The sequence below is a fragment of the Peromyscus leucopus genome, chromosome 9 (genome assembly GCF_004664715.2).
Source record: "Peromyscus leucopus breed LL Stock chromosome 9, UCI_PerLeu_2.1, whole genome shotgun sequence".
In the NCBI taxonomy this organism is placed as follows: Eukaryota; Metazoa; Chordata; class Mammalia; order Rodentia; family Cricetidae; genus Peromyscus; species Peromyscus leucopus.
Window position 1 is genome coordinate 75,984,988 of NC_051070.1, and position 24,940 is coordinate 76,009,927.

The 24,940-nt window shown below is 42.1% G+C and overlaps 1 protein-coding gene and 1 pseudogene across 17 annotated transcripts in view; one reads left to right on the forward strand and one right to left on the reverse strand.

The window, feature by feature from the left end:
• The window catches only part of Ktn1 (kinectin 1), a 119,809-nt gene extending 99,164 nt beyond the window's left edge, over positions 1-20,645 (reverse strand). For 16 of the 17 annotated variants that reach the window (XM_037208585.1, XM_028873565.2, XM_037208592.1 and 13 more), the window contains exon 1: positions 20,503-20,645. The gene's annotated coding sequence lies outside the window, so the exon portion shown is untranslated. Of the gene's footprint in view, positions 1-2,236; positions 2,383-20,502 lie in introns of all 17 variants that reach the window. The other variant, XM_028873561.2, reaches the window with a different exon arrangement.
• A 2,633-nt stretch (positions 20,646-23,278) lies between these two features.
• LOC114696000 lies at positions 23,279-23,545 on the forward strand (annotated as a pseudogene).
• The last annotated feature ends 1,395 nt before the right edge of the window (positions 23,546-24,940 follow it).

A 24,940-nucleotide genomic window follows, 5' to 3' on the forward strand; every position in this document is an offset into this window, starting at 1 on the left:
AGTAAAAAAATCACAATGATTTGATATGGCATTTGACATTACAAACACAAAGTAGATGCTTTTCTTAAATCCTCTGATCTTCGTGTATATAACAATTCACTGTGCACTGCCATCACTGTCTTCTCCAAGGCTCTACCACAGCAGCACCCAATATCCACTATCTGAAGACTCAATGCTGCCTGAAGGTGTAATCTCATTATCTGGTCACATCTGCCTGTCTGAACACAGACACCATATGCCTCACCTCCAGGAGTTTTTAGGGAACTTAAAGAAAAAGTGATTTGGGAGTTTAGATTCTAGACATTAGTATTCCTACATAGATGTCTATGCTACGTGTATTCTTATGTTATCTCCAATATGTTGTGGAAAAGGACAGTATGCATAACACAAGATGTAATTATATCCTATGACACACTTGTAATAAAGCAAATTGAAGCAAGTTAATTAACTTTTGTACCTTTTTAAGGATTGTATTTATTATGTGTATGTATGTGTATGCACGTACATGTGCACTTGAATGTAGGTGTCCTCAAAGTCCAGAAGCATCAGAATTCCTGGAGCTAGGATTACAGGTCTGCCACCTGACACAGGAATCAAACACAAATCCTCAGCAAGAACAGTACATGTCCTTAACCACTAAGTACCAACTTTTGCACAATTAATGTAGAATAAATTTAAGAATATTTAAGGTTTTTAATTAGTGCTCTTGAGATGATTAAAGCAGCCAAATTCTGAGGCTGAGGATGAATCTACTAGTAGGCCTATCAGTCACAAAGCAGTCACAGAGCTCCAGCACCTCATAAAAACCAAGCGTGGTAGTACAAGCCCCTAATCTCAGCACTCTAAAGGGAGAGCAGGAGCATTTTACATCCTAGGTTATTGAAGCATTAATCTAATTAATCTTTATCAATAAAAAATTGGGAGTCAAATATTGGGGTAAGAACCTGAAAGATCAAAGAACCGGGAGCTGCCACCAGTTGCTTCCTACCTCTTCCATTCCTCCATCCAAAAGGCCAAGATCCTCTCTCAGCCCCGCCTTACCACTTCCTGTCTCCTCTCTGTCTACAGTCCTCCAAACCTCTATGGTCAGCTAGTGGCTAGCTCCACCTTTTGACTCCAAGCAAACTTTATTTTTCAGAACACAATCAGAATATCACAGAACATTTCCCCCATTTTGCCTAAATAAAAAGTAAAGGTTTTAGCTAACATAGTAAAACTATATACAATACAATAACTATATACAAATATATACACGCAATAATTATATTAACAATGTCTAGTCCATTTGCATTTGTCCCTGTCATAGGTAACATTTCACTCTTCTGGGGTCTTTGATGTACATGAAGACTAAATAGTTATAATTACAGTTTTCCTTAGTTATAATAGAAAGTAAATTAGATACAAAACTTTAGACTCACCAAGATAAGATAAATAGTATTTTCTCTAATTTTCTCAAATGCAAATGGATTGGATATTGCCATTGTAATTCTTACTTAATAACTTTTGTTGTATATAGTTTTACTATATTAACACTAAAACCTTCCTTTTTGGTTAGACAAAAGGGGGTAAATGCTATGGAATAATACTTTTCTACACTATGAATATGTATTACTTTCACTGGTTAATAAAAAGCTGACAGGCGGAGGCTTTGCCCTGGAGGAGGTGGGAATGGGGGGTGGACTGGGGGTAAGGGGAGGGGGTGGGAGGGGGGAGAACAGGGGAACCCATGGCTGATATGTAGAACTGAATGGTATTGTAAAATAAAATAAAAGGAAAAAAAAAAGCTGATAGGCCAGTAGCTGGGCAGGAAGTTAGGTGGAAAAGCCAAAATGAGAATGATGAGAAAGAGGAGGGCAGAGTCAGAAAGTCACCAGCAAACATAGAGAAAAGAGATGAGAGCGCCATACTGAGAAAATGTACCAAGCCACATGGCTAAACATAGATGAGAATTATGGGTTAATTTAAGTATAAGAGCTAGTCAGTAATAAGCCTGAGATATCGGCTGAGCATTTATAATTAATATAAGCCTCTGTGTGGTAATTTGGGAAGCGGCTGCTGGATATCTGGGAACAGGCACTTGGGACAGGAAACGTCCGTCCCCAACTATATAGTGAACTCAAAACCAGCCTATTATACATGTGATCTTTTTATTAATTGAGGCAATCAATGAATATGTAAATAGTGTTGTTTAGAGGATGGTCTGAGGATATAAACAGTTGATAGAGTGCTTGCTTACCATACATGAAGTTTGATTCCCAACACCTCATAAACCTAGGTATAGTGACACATGATTCTAGAATCCCAGCAGTCAAGAGGTGGAGGCAGGATAGTAAGAAGTTCAAGCACCCTCACACCAAGTCAGGCCAAAGTGTGAGACCCTAACTAAAAGAAAAAAAAAAAAAAAATGAACAAATTCTTCCTAAATGTGGAATTATTGTTCTTATAGTTATTTTAGAACTTTGCTTTACCAGAAGTATTTTTACAAAGTTAAATATTACAAGACAAAATAAAGGTACTGGGGACAGTGTGCTGGCTCAGGCCTGCAATCCCAGCATGTAGAAGAGTTAAAACCCAACCTGAGCCACATGAGATCCTCCCTGAATATAGATGTTAGTAAAGGAGTCATTTATATTTATTTGTCTGTGTTAACTGCCAAGCCAAACAGAATGACTGTATATGGTAATCATAAACAGCTTTAAGCTTATTAAAATCAACTCTGTCTTTCAATTAATTTATAGCTCATTTTAAAACCAGAGCATTCTTAATTTAAGTTACACCAGCAATGACCCACATCTAAAATTGAAACAGAACCTGAAAACAAAATAGTTCAATAGGCACAAGATTAATCTTTCTGACTAAAAGTCACATTTCCACAAGCAATTTACTACAGTAAGATCACACAAGTTCAAGGGGGGAAGGAATCACATGCTAACTGTTTAAAATTGTTCCTCCCTGACAACTCATCTCATTTGTGAGTCAATTAAACACAATTTGCTTTGTCTGCCTGTTAGCTACTGTTCAACTGAAATGCTTTTAAAGATGAGTGTTTTGTGTTCAATTTTTTTTTTTTTTTTTGAAGCATCCACAGGATATACAGCTGTGCTGGGCCATTGAGAGAAGAAAAATGAATTGGTACACATTTCAAAGTTTTGCTTAGCAGCAGACAGAGAAGCTACACGAGTACGCCAAATCCATACACCTATACACACCTACGTAGGCTTCCAGAATCTTCCTCTGTGATCATACTAACCAAGTTCATCCAAACAAAAAGCAAAAGCAGCAAACACTGACGGCAGAGACCCAACGCCAGAGCACAGAGGTCTGAAACACTATCCTCACATTAGGCTCACTTTCTATGTCCATTTTCAGGTCCCACAGATCTGAAGGAATGGTGCAGCCTTCCTCTGGATTTTCATGGAATTCCCTCAAGACTTTTGCTTGAACTCACAGATCTCAACTGTATGTGGAGGAACCTAACCACAATGTCAGGACACAGAGCAGCATCACATACAAACTGAAGACATAAAACACTCAGCTTCAAGATCAACTCAGAGTATAGCTATTAAACTTACAAGTACTTGGGGTTGCTTAGTTCACAGAGTGCTTGCTAGCACAAGATTCAATCTTAGAACCATTTAAACTGCATGTGCTAGTACACATTCAAAGCCAGCTTGAATAACATAAGACTCTATTTTAAAAAAATAAAATAAACAATAACTATAAATACTATGGTTATGATTAAATTCAATTCTACTAAAGTCAAAAATCACACTTTTAATCTCTTTGGGAGGCAGAGGCAGGGGGGTCTCTGTAAGTTCGAGGCCAGCCTGGTCTAAAGAACTACACAGAGAAACCCTGTCTCGAAGAAAGAGAAGGGGGGGGCTGTTATATAAGCCAGGTATAGTGGCACATGCCTTGAATCCTAGCACTCAGGAGTCAGAGGCAGGTGGATCTTGAGTTCAAGGCCTGGTCTACATAATGAGTTCCAGGATAGCCAGGGCTACACAGTGAAACCCTGTCTTGGAGCAGGGGGGTAGGGTGGAGGATATGTTACATATAAAAAACGCAATAATTAAAGTTTAAAAAAGTCATAATTTTATATAATTAAGACATGTTATATATAATAAATTCAATAACTAAAAATAGGGATATAGCACTGTCAGAATCACTTGCCTTAAAATGTTAAGCTTTGACTTTAAAAATATTACAAAATGTTCAATTCCATATTTGTTACAGGTAAAATTAGGTGCTTAGTAAAGAAGCATGTATTATATCTATTAGTACACCTTAAATTCACTTTATAGCTACAGGTAACAGGGTTATACATTGAGGGGAAAGGATGGCATTGATGACCTAGGAACAAAATAAAAGGGAACTAAAAAAAAAAAAAAAAAAAGGCGGTGGTGGCGCACGCCTTTAATCCCAATACTTGGGAGGCAGAGGCAGGCATATAGATCTCTGTGAGTTCAAGGCCAGCCTAGGCTACAGAGTGAGTTCCAGGACAGGCTCCAAAGCTACACAGAGAAACCCCATCTCAGGAAGGAAAAAAGACGAGCTAAGGAATTTACCAGGTAGAGGTAATGGGAAAGGGGAGGAAAAGGGTTGAGACAAAGTTATCTGTAGTTGATGGAAACTCCATCATTAACATTTTCTAAGCCCTTAAAATGCAATTCATTGTGTTTGTTGAATTGGTAACAGAGACCAGGTAGACTTGGCAAAAGTGACCTTTGTTAATTTCCCCTTATCAGGCATGAAGCATTAATTACCTTTTCAACCTAACCATATGCAAATTTTAATGGATTCTAATCTGAATGTTGGAAACAGCCAATAATGGCAAATGAAATTTCTGTTAAGTAAATCAAGAGCGAAATTTGCACAGGACACAAGAAATCAAGCCCAAACTTTGCTCAAAGCACAGTCCACACAATAGTCTCTTTTCTATTTTACTCGGGAGTAAACTCTTCAAGAAATTAATGAGGCCAGGCAGTGGTGGTGGTGCATGCCTTTAATCCCAGCACTCGGGAGGCAGAGCCAGGCGGATCTCTGTGAGCTCAAGGCCAGCCTAGTCTACAGAGCAAAATCCAGGACAGACACCAAAACTACACAGAAAAACCCTGTCTTGAAAAACAAAAAAATAAAATAAATTAATGAAATATACTATTTCTTTACTACAAACAAAGAAAAGAAAAAGTATACCCACTAATGTTTACAAATAATTCCCAGATTCTCTCAAGGGAAAACATACATCTTTGCACAAAAACCTTGTTCTAAAATAAGAATCAAAGAGTTCAACCCTGCAGTGCAGTACATTTAAAGAATTTCAAAAATATTAACAATATAGGGGACAGGATTACTCAATGGTAAAGCACATGCCTGGCATGCATGACTCCCATAGCACTACAAAACCAAGAAAAAATATGGAGAAATAAGATTCATATGCTGTATTTCAGAGTATTTATTATTAATGGTAATCATCTTGCTTTTAAATTCTATTTACTTATCCTCTTAAAATTTATACATTTTCTTATAAAAAAAATTGAGCTATATCACTGAGTTAAAATGAGTTGTATAAATCTCTTAGAAGGCACAAAAGCCAGTTCATATTAAGATACGTGTAGCTGGGCGTTGGTGGCGCACGCCTTTAATCCCAGCACTCGGGAGGCAGAGCCAGGCGGATCTCTGTGAGTTCGAGGCCAGCCTGGACTACCAAGTGAGTCCCAGGAAAGGCGCAAAGCTACACAGAGAAACCCTGTCTCGAAAAACCAAAAAAAAAAAAAAAAAAAAGATATGTGTAATATAAAATTTTCATGGTATGAGACATGTGGCAAGTTGTACTTGCAAACTGAAGCAGGAAGACCACCAGTGAGACCTGTCTCAAAGATATTTAAGTCTAAAAATAATTTTAAGAATTTCAATCAAACTACTTAACTAGTAAAAGTATATGTGTCTATATACAGAGAGATGGATTTCACTGTTTTTAATGGGAAAACAAATAATTTCAATGTGGAACATCTACAGAAATATTATACAACAGTTAAGACTACAATATAGAAAAATATATAAAAGAGCACTTATATTGAACATAACAGTTACATAAACTGAGACTATACATAAAAAAACAAAAATCATTACATTTTTAAAAAGAATGAGATCACAAATAATTAAATCTCTTTCACATTAAAATAGATATTTAAGGAACCATTTTTTCATTGTTTGTTTTTTGAGACAAAGTTTTTCCCTGTGTAGCTCTGGCTGTCCTGGAACTAGTTCTGTAGACTAGGCCAGCCTCACACTCAAGAGATTCACCTGCCTGCTTCTGCCTCCTGAGTGATGGTTCTTAAAGCAGTAGTGTTGGGGGATGTCTTTCTGTGCACTGTAAATATATGTCGTTCCCATTGGTTAATAAATAAGCTACTTTGCCCTATGGTAAGGCATCTTAAAAGTAGGCAGAAAATCCAAGGAGACAGGAAAGAGAAAGGCGGAGTCTGAGAGACTGCGCCGCCCAAGGAGCAACATGCCAGCAGACTGCTAACGCCACAGCCATGTGGCAAAACACAGATTAATAGAAATGGGTTAATTTAAGATGACAGAGCTAGCTAGCAAGAAACTTAAGCCATTGGCCATACAGTTTGTAAATAATATTAAGCCTTCTAATGATTATTTTATAAGCAGCTGGGGGACCACAGGGCCAAGCAGGACCAGAAAAACCTTCCAGCTACACAGTGGTTAAAGTGCTCTTAAAGCAGTGCTCTCAACCTGTGGGTTACGACTCCTTTAGGGTTAGACGACCCTTCCAAAGGGGTCACATATCAGATATTTACATTATAATTCATAACAGCAGCAAAATTATAGTTATGAAGTAGAAACAAAAATAATTTTATGGTTGGAGGTCACCACAATACAAGGAACTGTATTAAAGCAAGTTGAGACCCACAAGATTAAGGCATATGCCACCATGCTCCACTAGGAACCTTTTTTTTTTCCTAAGCATTGGTGTTTTGTCTATATTCATGCCTTCGTGACAATGTTAGATCCCCTGGAACTGTAGTTACAGTGTGAGCTACCATGTGGGTGCTGGGAATTAAACCTACGTCTTCTAGAAGAGCAGTCAGTGATCTTAACCATCTCTTGAGCCATCTCTCCAGCCTGGAACCATTCTTAATGCACAATATTATTTTTTTAAATAGATATGGTCTTACTAGGTAGCTCAGGCTGGCCTCATACTCCCAAATACAGAATTGAAGGTGTAAATCACCACACTCAGTTACATTATACTTTTAGAAGTAAAAACAGAAATAAAAATTGTCTCCTTGCATAGAGGAAAACTGAAGCAATATCATCATATACTATTAAATTTCAAATAAATAAAAGAAACTTGGAATTCTATTTTCTTCTTACTGGGATGTTCACTTATTCTCACATCTACTAACATTTTCTTCAAACTAAGCCTTAAAAAAATGAAAGTGATATACACACATACACACACACACACACACACACATACACACACACACACATATATACACACACACACACACACACACACCCTACTTTTAAATGTTTTCTGTACTTGAACAAAATTACCTAAGCTGGATGACTTAAAAGAACAACTGGAAGCTAGGCAGTGGTGGCGCACGCCTTTAATCCCAGTTCTCAGGAGGCAGAGGCAAGCGGATCTCTGAATTCAAGGCCAGCCTGGTCTACAGGGCATATTCCAGAACAAAGAAACCCTGTATCAAAAAAAAAAAAAAAAAACCAATTGGGGGGAAATTATCGAAACACAAGACTAAGCAAACTAAAAGTGGTTCTCACCCCCATTCATATACAGTCACCAAAAACACAAGCCAACAGACACATCCAAGAAAACAAGACTATGTAGTTCTCAACCTAGGAACTTAAAATTCCTTAACTATAAAACAAGGAAATGGGACAACTAAATGAATCCACCTTTAAAAGAAGCACATGTTCATGAGTTAGCCCATAAGCATGCTATTCAATGGACAAGAATAGCTGTAAGGTCACACTGAGCAAGCAAGTTTATTACATCTTGGTAAAATAATCTGTAATCTCATCACTGAGCCTCAGAACAGACCACCATTGTACCATGTTTCCTGTCCTTTAAGCCTATAATACCTAATTTTATGTTGCCTTTTTTTAAGCCAAATGCATTTTTTTTTAAAAAAATGGTTCATTTATAGGCAGTATGCGATAGTGATAAGCAATTATCTATTACTGGTAGTCAAAATGTCCAAAAGCAATACTCAGCAAAAGGAACATTACTAGAGCTACCACAGTGCCTGGTTTCAGTTTAAACTACTGAGCCCCAGTAACAAATACAGCATGGCACTGACATAAAGATAACCCCAGAGCTGGTTTAAGGACTCAGAAACAAACCCAAGCATGTATGGCCAACCATCGACAAAGGTGCGAAACACGAGAGAGAGAAGGCAGCCTCTTTCTGTGCTGGGAAAGCCAGGCATCCACACGGAGAAGACTGAGACTAGAGCCGTCTCTCTCGCCTACCTCAAAATCCACGGAAAGCAAGTCAAGAGCCTGTAGCCCTGAAACTGCCAGCAGAGAAGACGTTAAGATAGAGGCACAGGCAATGACTAGACATTATCCTCACAGCTCAGGAAGGCCTAGTAAATGACGGATGAGACTGCACCAAACAAACTGATTCTGCACTGAGAAGGAAAGAGTGAAAAAGTCAGCTAAAAAACAAGGAATCTCTACAGACTACTCATTGGACAGAGAATTAATATCCAGGACTTAATCAAAACTTTGAAAAAAAAAAACTTAAACCAAAAGATCGTGGTGGGGGTAGTAATGTATACTGTTAGAAATGTTGTGCAACCACTTTGGAAATCTGTATGAGGGACTCTAAAAATCGAAAAATAAAACTATCATATGATCCTGCTATACCACTCCCTAAGTAAATATTAAAGGAATCAAAAACAGCATATAGTAAAGATGCTTACACATCCATGTTTATTGCAACAGCCAAGTTTATGGAATCAACTCAGGTGTCTATCAACTAAGAGAATGTAGTATATGCCAGTAGAGAATTCATTCAGCCACAAAGAAGAAAATCCTCTCATTTACAGGACACAGACAGAACTAGAGACAATCATGTTGGGGGGGGGGGGGGGGGGAGACAAGCATCAGCGATTTTCTCCTATGTAGAATACAGGAAGAAACACATGAAAGTAGAAAGGGCACTCCAGGGAAGGACAGAGGGATGGACAGATAAGGTAACAGAGGCATGAATATGATCAAAATATGCTATATGCATGCATGAATATGTCACATTCATTAATATTGTGCAGGCTAGTGTTATGTAAAATTTGATAAACTCTATAGAGTCATTATGGAAAAAAGAACCTCAACTGAGAAAACACCCCCACCAGATAGGCCTGTGGGCAAGCCCATCCCAGGGCTGTGAACATGCATGCAATCAAGAAGGCAGGCTAGACAAACCATGAGGAGCAAGCCAGTGGGCAGCACTCCTCCAGGGCCTCTCCATCAATCCTTGCCTCCAGGCGCCTGCCTGAATTTCTGATCTGATTTCTCTGGATGATGGACTATAACCTATAAAATGGAATTGTTGGGTCCCAAAGAAACCTGGGACAAGTCTCACTCAGTACCTGCGGCTCCTCCCAGCACTTCTGACCCCACCCTCTACCCTAAACTTCTCCAACCCAGGTGGCTGGGCTTCACTTCCCTTCCCCCAGCCTCTGACTGCTGTGTAACTCAGCCATTTTGGCTACATGCCTTCTTGGTTCCCATGTGCTCTCTTGGCCTCTAGGTTCCTCTCTCTTCTCCCTCACTCTCCTTCCTCTCTCTCTTCTCATAGCCTGGTTCAGTCTGCTGGCCATGCTCAATCTGCACCCTTCCAGATGCCTCTGGCTGTTTGTTCTCTCCATAATATCTACAATAAAAAAAAAAAAAACTTCCTCATCCATACCTGGGAGAGGTCATGTCCTCATTTTCATTCAAAACACACAGAGTTTAGTCATGATATTTTATTACAGCAATAGAAACCCTAACTAAAACAAATACTAACAAAAAGCAGTCAATATAAAGAAGTGACTAAACAAATATGAATTGGGATTTCTGCAAAATAAAAGTAAAAAGCAATCAAATTTTTTTTCATTTCTTTTTTTTATATATATTTTTTTATTTTACAATACTATTCAGTTCTACATAATAGCCACAGATTCCCTTGTTCTCTCCCTTCCTGCCCCCCTCCCCTTCCCCCCCACCCCCCCCCCCATCCCTACCTCCTCCAGATCAAGGTCTCCCCGAGGACTGGGATCGACCTGATAGATTCAGTCCAGGCAGGTCCAGTCCCCTCCTCCCAGATTGAGCCAATCGTCCCTGCATAAGTCCCAGGTTTCAAACAGCTAACTCATGCAATGAGCCCAGGACCTGGTACCACTGCCTAGATGCCTCCCAAACAGATCAAGCCAATCAACTGTCTCACCTATTCAGAGGGCCTGATCCAGCTGGGGGCCCCTCAACTAATAAATGACAAAAATAGGTTCAAGGGCCTAGGTATGGTGGTGCATGCCTATCACACCAACACTTGGAGGGCTAATGCAGGAGGATAGGGAATTTGAGGGCAGCCTGGACTAGAGAGAGATACTGTCTCAAAGGACATCCATTAACAGGCCTTCAGTTAGATTAGAGGAGAAACTCAAGCCAATACAGACACAAGACACAAGTACTGGAGTGCAACCACTTACAAGACAAGGTAACTTTGTAAATTAAGGAGCCCAAAATAACTGTATTTTGCAAGAGTCCATAAATGGAAAAAAAAAAATCACTTTACATAGACACACAAAGAGTACTAATTTCTTTTAATAATTAAAGGAAAAAACAACTAACCCGGGAGCACTCATTTAACTCCAGTGCTCAAGGCACAGACAGGCTCATCTCTGTAAGTTCAAGGCCTACATATGAGTTTTAGATCAGCTAGGACTACACTGTGAGACCCTGTCTCACAAAACTAACTAACTCAAGGAAACCCAAATAGATTGCCCAAAGTTATTTCAAATCAGTAGAGCAAAGACAAGATCATTTACATCAAACAAAAACATCCAGAGCCAGAGAGATGTCTTCACCAGGACCGAAGCCTGCTGCTGTCTCTGGTGGTTCAATGAGACGCGTCCCTGACAGGCTCACATATCTAGAGTGCTGCTGAAGGGTAGGAACCCAGGGCCGCGCCAGCTTCCCGCTCCTGCCGCTGCACCTCCCCTCCACAGCCCACTCCACCTTTCCTCCCCTAACTTGTTTTTTGTCTAGGTGTCTTATCCATACAAAAGTAACTGACAACCACCCAAGCCTGCCAACATGAAGTCTGGCCCCTGGACCCTCTGGTGGAAGGCCAGATAATTCCAGGAGACTGTGTTCTGAACTCTGCTCATACACTGTGGCAGATGGGTACCCACACACATACACCATCATAAACACACACCATAATGTTTTATATAAATAATCCAAAGTTTTATTCATAGAAAACAAAGTACTTAAAACCTGAAAAATAGTGAATTCCCTTTATACAAGCTAAAGGTTTACAAATCCACTACATTTGTCAGTAAGAGATCTTAAAAACAAGCTTGATATAAATAAATTTGCAAAAGATAAACAATATGAGCTGGAGAGATGGCGCAGTGGTTAAAAGCACTGACTGCTCTTCCAGAGGACCCAGGTTCAATTCCCATCACCCACATGGCAGCTCACAACTGTAACTCCAAGATCTAACACCCTCACACAGACATACATGTAGGCAAAACATCAATGCAAATAAAAAATAAATTATTTTTTAAAAAGAGATAAATAACACAAAAGAAAATAAAGACAAAGCATTAACCTTTCCTGAAATGACCATCAAAATGCAAAATTTCACCTAAAATCATATTCTAGTCAAATCACCATGCTGGTCAGGTTGTTAACTTGACTTAAACCTAGACATGTCTAGCAAGAGGGAATCTCCACTGAGGAGAAAATGCCTCCACCAGACTGGCTTGTAGGCATTTTTTTTCTTTTTTTTTCTCCCCCTCTTGGTTTCTGCCATAGGGTTTCAGGCTAATGCCACCACGCTCACCCACATGTATTTTCAAAGCAACCTCGGTAACATTAAAGATACACAAACTGAAATACTGTAACATCTCTTTTCAGTTAGGCAACCAGGACAAGAGAGTAATGGATTACTAAGAAAACCAAGAAACTGCGACAGGAGTACAAGGTCAGTGCCTTGAGAATGGTAACACTTCACCAGTGCAGTAACACTTTAAACAATGGGGCTTAGTCTATGCTAGATTTCATGAAACCATCGGAAAATTACATTTGGAAATTACATCGGAAAAATACGTGTATACACACACACACACACACACACACACACACACAGAGTAAGTACAAAAATAGTGCATCCTCTTCAACAGAGAAAATTCCTTTCTTGGTGGTTTATGCTATGGACACACATTCTCAGACGGGCACACTCGAGGGTGCTCACTGATTCTTGTTTCTAAAACCTTACTATCTAATCTGTAGTCTAAACTTTAATTTTGACTTTAATGTCACTCCACAAGCAAATTCCTAACCGCCCGTTTAAGGGAAAGCAGAGAGAGATGGAAAGCCTACACAAGGGGGGGGGGGGGAGATACGGGACGGGACACGAGAGAGACGAGAGCAGAGAGCACTGCCGGAGAGCTGAGAGCTTACTCAGGAGAGCTGAGAGCTTACTCAGTCGAGCACTCACCAGCTGGACAGGAAGGAACCGGTCCTCACAGCACTGACTCAGGCAGCAAGCACTGACAAATTAAGAAAACCACAGCGAACACAGGCCTGGTCTGAGAGGCTTACAGGCCCATTTCCTATGGGCGTTGGGTTTGATATTTCAAAGAATATAACTATCCTCACTTTTTTTTAATGACTCCTACATAATCAATAAAGCAAAACACAGATACAATCCTTAAAACAACCCTATTTTGTAGGAAACTACTGAGGAATCTAGTAAACAAACACATCTTAGCCCTGAAAAACTGGAACCTTGACACAATGCAGAGCTGGCAGAAAAAGAAACAATCACATAAAGAAGAATTACAAAGTCAACTTCAGGAACAAAACTGAGGCAGCATAGAAGCTTTCTAAGAAATAGGCAGGAACATTCTCATAATCTTGATCTTAATACAATCTCAGGATACAATGTATAAATCACTGAGGAAAATAATGATAAATTAAAACTAAACTAGTTTTAATATAGTCAACATAAAAAATGACAACAAACCATAATGTAGCAGAAGTTATTTGTAATACATAACTGACTGTAAATGAGTATTCAGGTCATACAAATAACTCCTAGCAGCCAAAAAGAAAGATATATAACCCAACAGAAAAATCAACAGCCATGTGTTAAGAAAAGGAGACAAGAATGTCCAGCAACACACAGAAAGCTACACACAGGCACAATGAATGATGCAGCTGCTTTCTAAAGTCAGCACTGGGGGCAAACAGCGAGGTCCTGAGTTCAAGGTCAGTCTGGCCAAACCTGTCTCAGAAAAAAAAACAACAATCATACAAAAATCTGTGTGGCAAAAAAATAAGTACCATGACTACAAAGTTTGAATGGAAAAAGGGAAGTTTCAAATAAATTCATACAAAAAGAGTCCTGCTTACAGAGTTCAAAAGGAACAAAACAAACAAAAAAATGGCTTAGGAACAAAATATACATGCAAGTTTGAAAAAAAGCAAAGAGCAATGAGTTCGAGGTAACTGCTGTAGTTGGCCATGGCCAGGTGGCACTAACCAGCAAGGTGACTCAAAGCAAAGCTCTTCAGACTGCCTAACACTCACTGTCCCTAACGCAGACACATGAATGTACGTAATTAAGAACTGGAAGGTAAAGAACTTACAGAAAACCTTAGCGTTAATAGGGCCTAAGACCTGCAAGTTTCAACTTCTAGCTTATTGCTGTTTACTTGGCAACTCAGCTGGTTCCTGTGTAACAATAAAGAATTGTCCCACATTTTTCAATGAGCATGTAACATAACAATGTGTCCTAATAAACAATGTACTCACTGAATCTCAAAAAATTACTGATAATTACAAATTTATTCAGATCAAAACAAAGAAATGGATGGGGGCTGTAACTCAATGATAGAGCACTTTCCCAAGCTTACATAAGTCCCTAGATTCAATCACCAGTAACCCCTCTGAAAAAAGAAAAGGAAAACAGTAAAATAAAGAAATGTGGGCAAAGGGCATTCTCCTTAGCAGTAGGGACTGCTAAGACCCTAGAGCTACTATGACGTTTACTCAAAATGGTGCTGTCTTGGCCTCTCCCTGAAGGCACTAGCGTGTCTCTCTTATATATGACTAATGTCTGCCAAAAGCTAAATGTAGGGAAATAAATCAAGACCTTTTGAAGGGCTGGGAAACTCCAGGATTTTGAATTCCTCACTATCAACATTTTCATTCATTTAAAGAAACCAATATTACAAGTTTTAGACATTCAGGTGGTGGTACATGAGGCAGGCAGAGCTCTGTAAGTTCGAGGCCAGCCTGGGCTACAGAGTGAGTTTGGGGATCTAAAGCTATACAGAGAAACCCTGTCTCAAAAAAACCAAAAGGGGGGGGGGCAGCTAAAGAGATGGCTCTGTGGTTAAGAGCACTGGCTCTTAACCAGAGGACCTGGGTTCAATTCCCAGAAACCACATGGCAGCTTACAACTGTATGTAAAACTCTAGTTCCAGGGGATCTGACACCTCCACACCAATGTACGTAAAATAAATTTTTAAAAATGTTAGAAACAATGAAGTTATAGACAATGCTTTTAGAATACAATCTATGGAAGGAAAATCAGAAGACCCCCTATTCTAAGAAAATTGATTATTCTAAATAAAAAGATATACATATAAATTAATGTTAAATGCTTTGAGTACAAATATTTAATGTGTCTTGGTTTGGTTTGGGATATTTTTTCAAGACAGGATCTCGTTACATAGCTCTGGCTGTCCTCGAACTCACTATGTAGACCAGGCTGGCCTTGAACTCACAGAAATCCACCTGCCTGTTCTCCCCCACACCACTCAAGTGCTGGAATTAAAGGCACATATCACTTCACCTGACTAAAGTACCTATGTATTTTAAGTCCTTGTTTTAACCAATTTTTTTAAATTAACCAATAGTCTTAATTATATGGAGTGGGTAACTCATATAATTAACACACTCCCTGCCACTCCTTTCTGTTCTCTGAAAGTTCTTAAGAACTGTCTAAGAAACAAACTAAAAGCTACAGGATACAGAAGGCAGTATCCACAAAAGACAGGAGCTGCAGGACACAGGCTTAATTAATTCATGTGACCAATTCTTTCTTAGCACCTATCATGAGCCAGGCAATGCCTTAAATACTTAGGTTAAACAAAGAAGTGTGAGTTGTAACTGCATGTATTCATAATCCCATACTGGGAAGGAGAAGGCAGAAAGGTTGAAAATTCAAACCAACCTGGGTTACATAGCCTGGACTACCTAGCAAATTCAAGGACAGAAAACCTCAGCTATATGAGAAGACTCTCTCTCAAAACAAATACATAAATAAAGAAGCAAAACAAATAAAATGCCTGTTCTCTTAAAAGTTGTATTATAGTATGTGTTTGAGTATAGAAGAAATAATAAACCCAATTAACAGGAATATTATCAGGTATGCTAAAAGGCACAAGTGCTAAAAGAGAAAATGGAGCATGGTACAGAGACAAGAACACAGTACAGAGACTAGAAGTAGAGGTATAGTTTTAAACAAAACAGGCATAAAAATGACCCCTGAATAACAATACTTTACGAGGGAAGTGATAGAAGAAGGGTAACAAATAACCTGGGTGGGGTCAGCAGCTAAACTGAGGCCAGGAGAGCTAGAGATGCCCAGAGTGTGTATGGCCTTCCAGGCTGTAAGGACTACTTCTGAGAAGCGGTATGATCTGGCTGCTGTGGTGTACGAAATCTTAATTAGTCTTAACAATAAAAACCTGGAGTCAGATATCAAGAGTGAAAGCTGAAAGATCAGAGAAGGAGAGCAGCCAGCCACCAGGGACTTATCTCTATGAACTCTCAGACCGAAGAGGGGCTCCAGTCTCTACTACTGAATGGAGGTGGAGATCCTGTCTCCACCTCCCTACTGCTGGGATTAAAGGCGTGCACCCACCCCGGCTCTGTTTCTCTTTCAGACTGGTTCAATCTTGTGTAGCCCAGGGTGGCCTTAAACTCCACAATTTCCTGCTTACTCCTCCCAAGTGCTGGGATTAAAGGCACATGCCACCACTGCCTGGCCTCTCTGGTTACCTAGTGGCTAGCTCTGATCTCCAGGTGAGCTTTATTTGTCAGACACAAACTATCACACAACAGTGGGGAGTCAGGACTGAAGCAAGGAGACCATGAGGAGGACAATTTCACATGTCTAAGCAAGAGTGAGAGGGCCTTGGACCAGGCCGTTAGCAGTGCCAAGTGTTTGGATTCTCATCATGTTATTAGGACAAGAAAAATCAGAGTGTCAACCATCAAACAGGTAAGTCAGAAATAACTCCAACCATTTTTGCCAGACTGTTGGGTGGATGGCATCAGCTATAAATGGGTTCAGCAGCATCAGAAGAAGTGGTGGAGGAGAAACAGGGAAGCTTAGTTTGAGTGGAAAGACCTAACATTGTCTAAAGTGCAGAGGGAAACCAGACTAGACATTTAAGTAGATATTTGAGCCATGACACTGGATGAAACTGCCAGAAGAATATAAAGAGAAAGTGAATCAAGGATTGAGCACATCAACTTTTACAGGATGACCAATAAAGAAAAAGAGCCAATAAGTGAGGATGGAACCCAATATGCAGAGAATCCTGGAAGAAAAAGGAGTACAAACAATTGCTACAATTAGTAACAAATCACTTTGCTGAAAGCCGACTTAAAGAGTTCAAAGTTCTCAGTCCCCTGTAGTAGTTAAGATGATAGAGAGCTAGGTACCTAGGTGAACAACACACCACTCGCCTACCATAGGGAAGGACTGGAGGGGGGAGGGGGGAAATGACATGTACAGTAGCAGAACACAACTTTTTAAAGAGCTTTTCCTGGGAATGTTGTATTTCCCATCGGAATCTCTACCAAAAAAAAAATTTTATTGAAAGTTTGTCTTGCTTCTCTGTCTATAAAAGCAAATAAAAGCCCACAGGAGTCAGGTGTACTGCTCAAGAGGCAGCTGCAGAGACAGAGATCTCTGTGAGCTGAAGGCCAGTCAAGGCTATAGAGTGAGCCCCTTTCTTTTTTCTGTATTTTAGCCTTTGTTCTCTTACCTTATTATATGGACCTACATGTACACTGTTGTACATATAGAGAAATTATAGGCTAGACTCCACTTACAAGAGACAACATTCAGTTATTCCTTTCTGAGATTGTGTGACCTTGATTACTAGTATATATTCCACTTTCTATCCACTTTCCTGCAAATTTTTTGACCTAATTTTTCCTTAGAGCTAGGTAGTATTCTGTTTTATATACAGACCTAATTTTCATTATCCACTCATCTGCTGATGGACAACTAGGTTGACTCCAATCCTTTGCTACAGTGAATAAACATGGGAGTACAAATGTCTCTATAGTAGAGTAGAGACCAGACCCTTTCTTTTAAAGGTGGGTGAGGGGATTGTTTAGTTAAATTTTTAGTAAAGCTTTTTAGTTAAAAGCTAAAGCTCAAGCCAGGCACCTTTAATCCCAGCACTCAGGAGGCAGAGCCAGGTGGATCTCTGTGAGTTAGAGGCCAGCCTGGGCTACAGAGTAAGATCCAGGACAAGCACCAAAACTACAGAGAAACCCTATCTTGAAAAACAACAAAAAAAAAGCTAAAGCTTGAATCTTTATTTTTATTTTGGAATCAAGGTCTTCACTATGTGACCTTAGCTGTCCTGGAACTGACAGAGACCCACTTGCCTCTGGCTCAGGAGTACTGTACTGGGTTTAAAACACCATTGCGCCCAACAGTATTTTTTGGGGTTTTTTTTGGTCCCCATCCTCCCAGCTAAGGACCGAACCCAGGGCCTTGCACTTGCCTAGCGCTCTACTACTGAGCTAAATCCCAAGTATTTTTTAGAAGTCCAAAGGCTTAAAAACAATTTAACACTGTCACTTTTTTCAAAGACACTGTAAACACCAATTCATTCACCTGACAAACACTTATAAAACATTACTTTTCTCTTCTAGACTTTTAGAGACAGCTTTAAGTTAAACTCTTTGGTTCATGGCACCTTGTTTTTCTCCTTAAATTCCTATTTACAGGGAAAATACAGTTCATATTCTTAGACCAATTTCCCCTATCCACTTACACATAAACTACATCTTTTTTATCAGAACACCCCAAATTATGTTCCTAAAAATGGAAGCAGCATGAAATGAAATGCAGTCTGTTTATGAATACGAGGTAGTCACTGTCTCCTCTAGACAGTGGCTTCTAGTCTCTATGGACACTCAGGATTTGCCTTCAAAGTACTCTGAAACCACACACAAGCACCCAAAAGGTTACTCTCCAATACCTGAATGTTTATGTAAAGCTTTTTTCCCTGCATTTTCTAAACCAAACTCTCCTGGAACCATTAAGTTCACTAAATTTTAATTTTTACTAAGTATTGAAAATCTTTTTAATTAAAATTTTGCTATAAAAAAAGCATACAAATAGCAATACATATCCCAGGGCTAGAGGTGTCCCTCTAAAGCACAGAGTTGGTTGGGCATTCTCAAGATTCTTGGTTCATCCCAATGTGCCCCTCCCTGGAAAAACAATACATCCTCCAAATAGTTCAAGTAAAATTCCAGCTAAAAACTGACCAACAACCAATCTTAACATGGTCCTTTACAAGTTAAGCCTCAGAACAAGAACTGTTTAGTCTTTAGAAAAAACGTAACAAAAGAAAATGAAAACTTAGAAACTAGCAAGCCTGTGAGCTGCTTGAGGTGAGAGGATTTTGGATAGATTTATTGGATTCTGTTTGTTTAAGGGGAAACTACACAACAGACTGCTAATACTTAGGGAGGACACAGAAATATCCCAATGCAATAAAAAAAAAAAAACCTAATGCCTCTTCATAATGCTGACTATGAATCAAGAAAAGGATAAACTGAGTAGCCTTTACGATATTTAAGTTTTTAATACATTTGAGGAATTTTTTCCAATAGGTCCTGTTATATTTTAAGTTTCAGTCAGTGTGTGTCTCAGTAAAGTAGAACACCTTATTCTCTAAACGCACCTGATAATTAAGACACTTATGTCTACTGAGGGCTACAAAATTAAAAGGGACGTTTCGAACTCAAGGTAGGCATGAGAAAGAAACCTACATAATTAAGCCCAGCTATTTCTTGTACGGTCCGGAAAAGGAATGGGGGAGGGGCTGATTTATCCAGCAATATGTCAAATATGAACGGCCACTGCGGGACATACAAAATACAGGTCAGCCGGAGTGCTCCAGCTCAGCTCATGGGAAGGAAGATTAGCTCAAGTCTCAAGCCACACCGGGGCCCGCTGTTGCACTGCTCACTAATGCGGGCAAAAACTCAAATCACCCCAAGTCACCTGCTACACATCGCAGTGTTTACTTCACCTTTGGGGTGCTCCTCTTTACCTGGGTAAGGGGTGTACATTTCTCAGAACACCCTACAACTCTGAACGGTTCAGCCGTAAGCGTCTGGAGCTAGGTTTAAGCTGCTCCGGAATCCGTGTCTAGTAAAGACCCCTGCTGTGAGAACCCCGGTTTCCTCCTCCCCCAGAAGGTCCGGCTGACACTAGAACCAGCCCACTTTTTAACCTCATCGAGGTGCACGCCGGACAAAGGAGAGGACGCTGCTCCCCTCGCGTCCCGGTCTCGGGTGGCCGGACTCTGCTCCCCCACTCCCGAACGGGACCAGATCCCGGACGCCCCAAATCCCATTGTTGGGCAAGGAGGCGGACACACCCCTGGGAGGGAGGGAGGGAGAACTTCGCGGATTTCCCCGAACTCTGCGCACCGGGCGGTGGGAGGGGCCGCGCTCCGGGACCAGCGAGAGGCGAGCGGCTCCAGCATGGCGCACGCGTGGCCCAGCCGCGGTCCAGGGCGCCCCGGGCCAGGCGCTCCCTCCGTCCACCCTCCTCGGAGCCTTAATCCACCCTCCCTCCCGCGGGCCCGGCTAAAAATAGGCTCCACGGTCACCCCGCGGCCCGAGCGGGCCGACCTCGCCCTCGGGAGCCGGCCCCGGAGCTCCGGCCACCGGCGAGAGCAAGGGTCGGGCCTGGCGGCCCGGCAGAGGCCGAGGCGGCGCCCGGGAGCCGGAACCCGCAGGCGGATCCTCAGAGCGGGCCAGCGGCGGCGCGGCCTGGGCGGACGCTGCAGACTGCGACCCCCGGGGCCGAGGCCTACCCGGAGAACGCGCCCCGCGCCCGAGCGCAAGGAAGCCGCCGCCCCCCTACCCCAACCCACCCCCGGAGGCCCGGCTCCTCACCCTGGTGCGCAGCCGGGAACCAGGCCGGGACGACGCGGCGGCGCGGGCTCCACAGCCGGCTCGGCGCGCTCGCTCCCAGGCCCCCGCCGCAGTAGCTCAGGTGCCGTCGCGCCGCCCCGCAGGAAACGGGCGGCTTCGGGGCGGGGCGGCTCCGCACGTCCGGGCGTCGCGGCCAGAGGGGCCCGGAGACCGGCCCCTTAAAGGGACAGGCCCGCGCGCCCGGCGGCCTCCAGATGCCCCCGCGGCCCTGCGGGGACGTCACCCCCTCAGCCTGGAAGTCTCTACGGAGTCCCTTCAGCGACTCAACTCTACTCTGACTCCCCATCCCGCGGCCTTGGTCTCACGTGACCCTCGCACCAGAGTACCACTTGGCACCGGACACCGGATAATTCTTCTGAGCCATACTCAGAGTTGCTAGACATCACACACACGCACACACACACACACACACACACACACACACACACACACACACACACACACGCTCAGCAGAGATTCCTCTGAAATTTAAAAGCAAAAAACAAAAACGAGCTCCCTTTGCTGAGTAGCTAGAGTTCTCTCTGAATTCTCCTGGGAGCCATCCCAGCTACAAACCGAGAGAGATTAAACACCGACCTAAATAAATTGTGCAAATACTATGAGGCTGCAGTGTCTGCTGGCTGGTGGCCATTCCTTAAACCAGGGTAAATAACGAGAAACGGCAGCGCAAAGAGGGATTGGCCTCAATCCCTTGCTTCTCTTTGCTCTCCGCTGCGAGGATGGAAGCGGTGTGTCCGGTGTTAATTTTTTAGTGATTAATTTGTATTATTCTCTCAAAGAATGCCGGTCACTGCCCAGAACGCAGTTTCAAAATACTCAAAGCTCTTCTCAAAAGTTACCCCGCTTCAGGAGTGCGGGTAGAGATACAGGACTCGCTGCCACCCACATCCTGACTAGGGACATCCTTAAGGATTTGAGCTGCAGATAGGTCTTAACATTAACAGAATGTCTGTTACAAGAATACTGTGCACCTGGATTCAGATGATTTCTGGCCCAGCTCTCCAGAGCATCTCCAAAGCAGAAATGGAAACTGAAGCAGATGCCCCAGCAGCCTGATGAGGTGTTGAGAATTCTGCCAGCAACTAGTCACCACTTTCTCCACCGCGACTTTCTATCAGATTTTAACTCAGGGAGCCTGCTCTTCTTTTTCCTTCTCATAAGCATTACTCAGCCCTCAGCGGCTCCAAGGCCAGCAAAACGCTGTTGCTGAGCGGCTGTCTCCTGAGCCTGTGAATGCCAGAAGAGCCGGCTTTGTTGGGAAGTGAAACCATTAATGGCTTAATACAAAGTGGAGCTGTATCATTTCTGTAATGGAATTTAAAGGTTCTTGAATAGCTTACAAACAACTCTAATTACCTCCCCCCCCCAAAAAAAAAGGGAAGAAGAAGAAAGACACGGTTTCCAGTTAGAATTAATTTTTTCTATCTGACTTTAGGAAAAGGACACCATCATTTTACACACAAATAATACTTAGGTGCATTTGTTAGACAGTAAAATGGTCTTTAGGGAACCAGTTCTTTAAATGTACTGCTGCTTGTAGTCGATAAAGAAGTATAAATGCATCGCTACTTCATCTTTTCTGGATGAATTTGACTCTTCAAAGGGAAGTGACTGGATGCTTCATTATATATAAACTTTCCAATGGCTCACATCAAAACAAAAAGATTTACTAGAAATGTTACAGGTGGCAAGCCCTATTGGGGTGTAAGATCGACCCTCGAAGTTTTTAAGTATAGTAAAATATAACATAATTAACTGTAATTAACACATATAATTAACCTAAGTTATAACTAAAGTTATAGTAGCTTTGCTGCTTACTACCCACCCATGTTGCTGGGACCCACAACTAACTTGCTAAAAAGCATTAGCACTCAGCATTAAAATAACCAAGAAATTAAACCTTCTTGAAACTGTAAGCTATAACGTAGCTACCTAAAGAGTATTTCTCCTCTCCCTCTCATTTGACAAAAGTGCAATTTACTGCTTTTAGCATGTAGCAATTTCCATCTTCCTGGATTTTAAAAAAGATTTAAAGACATGGAATATACAGATAGATGAGGGAGAAGCCTACCTATTCCTGCAACATATGAGTAAGAGATTGTATCTCCTAACTCCTCCAGCTCAGGGAAGGCAGAGATGGCAGCACACAGAACTGGAAGTGGGGATTTCAGGACCACCTTCACTTGAATAACAAATAAGAAGGTGACCAGCTCTTAAACAAAACAGTTGAGCCAGGCAGTGATGCCCCATGCCTTTAATCCCAGCACTTGGCAGACAGGGGCAGGAGTATCTCTGTGAGTTTGAAGCCAGCCTCATCTGCAAAGTGAGTTCCAGAAAAGCCAGGGCTCCACAGAGAAACCCTGTCTGGAGAAAAGAAAACAAAGGAGCTGATGCACAGAAGGGAGTCTGTGCTGTGCCCCTTTCGTAGGTAATCTTTTCAAACATGTGGCATGCAAGGGCTTGTATAACAATAAGGGTCACAAGTCATCTGTCACTCAGGATGTGTGTCCTCATTCTTGAATCTGGGAGGGCTCTGTGATAGCTATGACCAATCCAATGCGGCAGAATTACCATTATGCCAAGTTTCAGGCCCACATCATTTCACTAACTGCTTCTTGGAACCACTCATCTTTGAGCTCTAAATTGCCTCTTAAGAAATCCCACTCCAGCAGACCTCAAGGTCCTTGTTGCTCCTTTGTCGGGTCCTTGCGCTTTGCCGGAATGCTATCTGGAGCATATGACACTCGTCACTCAGGTCTTGTATTGTGGAGCTTGAGGCTACAAGCCCAATTATCTCCAGCTCAAGGAGAAACTAGAACATGAGTTTCCTGGATGCCTGGACATTTGTGGTGAGGGGACTCCCCAGGTCACGGAATTCTTTGAAGTGACAGTAGCTGGGGGGTGGGTTCACTCCCAGAAGAGAGGTGATGGCTACGTGGATACCGAGAACAAGTGTCGGAAACTGGTGACCACCCTCAGAGCTGCCCTGGCTCAGTGCCAGTGACCCCTGGAGGTGGGGTCCTGAGACCCCCTGGCAGTCGCCTTATGACAGCAAGAATGAAATGTCTCAAAGACCACAGGTCTTCGATGTTCCTGCAGCCACCAAGTCAAGCCAGAGGGCGCCTCTGTGCGGGGGTGTGCTTCCCCAGAATCCACCTGTGCAGGAGCCCTGCCCTGCCCTTCCGCCCTCTTCCTCACCTCTCCCTGAATTCTTCCATGTCTCCCATCCACCCTCCTGCCTTGGTTTCTCTTCTCCAGCTCAGACTGCAAGAGGATAAGCAGGCATGTTGCCAGCTGTTCCCAGTTGAATAAAAGTTGGATGAGGCCACTTTAAAAAATAAAAATAAAAAAGAAAGAAAGAAAAGAAATCCCACTCCATTACTGAGGAGACCACATAGAGAGACCCTGAGACTAGACGGAGAGGAAAAAGAGGCTCAACTGGACCCCCAGTCTTTCAAGTAACTGTCCCGTCCAGGATGCCACATCGATGAATCAATCTTCCAACTGCCACCATGCCCAGCTGGTTGAACAGTTTTTAAAAGCTACTTTTTGGTACTTCTATATATTGTTTAGGAAATGTCAGACTTTTGAGAAGAAGTAAGCAGAGTCCAAGCTCTGTTTCAAGTCACTATTCTGTGAAGGCTACAGAATAATTTTTCTGGATCACAAGTCCCATGACCCAGAGCTCTCTGGCTGTCAGCCCTCTGGCATCCTGAGGGGCCTCACTCCATCAGTAATGCTCTCCTGGCTCTCCTGTTCATAGGCTCTCACTCTCTAGCTCTCCCTGACTGTCAGTAATGTGAGAGGTGCTCACCTGACAGTGTATCCTCTCTACCCATTTGATACTCATCCTACGACAATTTGCTTCTGTACCCACAGCTAGATCCTGCAGGACTCCTTAGCATAGTGGCCAGTGACATTCCACGCAGCGTCTTACACTTCATCTGGTAGACCCTATCTGTCATGTGACACCACAAACTGTTTCTTGCAAAGCTCCTCTTTCTTTGCTTCAGTCACGAGGTCTTTCTGAAATACAAGATGCCCTGGCTTCTGAGATGCGAACCCATTTCCCATCAGGAAGATTCATGCCACAGCGAGGGCCTGAAGTATTTCCCAGAAGTAGCTGACATGATAGAGTGGTGGGAAATGACTATTAAAGTTCGGGTGATGAGCAAGAGAGATGATGGCTTGTAACACTGCAGTGTTGCTCTAATAGGAGCAAGATAAGCTCTAAAGAGATGCCAACTGCAGTCAGAACACGAAAGAGCACAGACCTCTAAAGTGCATTGTGGGAGCAGAAACAGAGAAGGAAGGGAGATGGCTCTTCACAATGTGCTCTCTCTCTCTCTCTCTCTCTCTCTCTCTCTCTCTCACACACACACACACACACACACACACA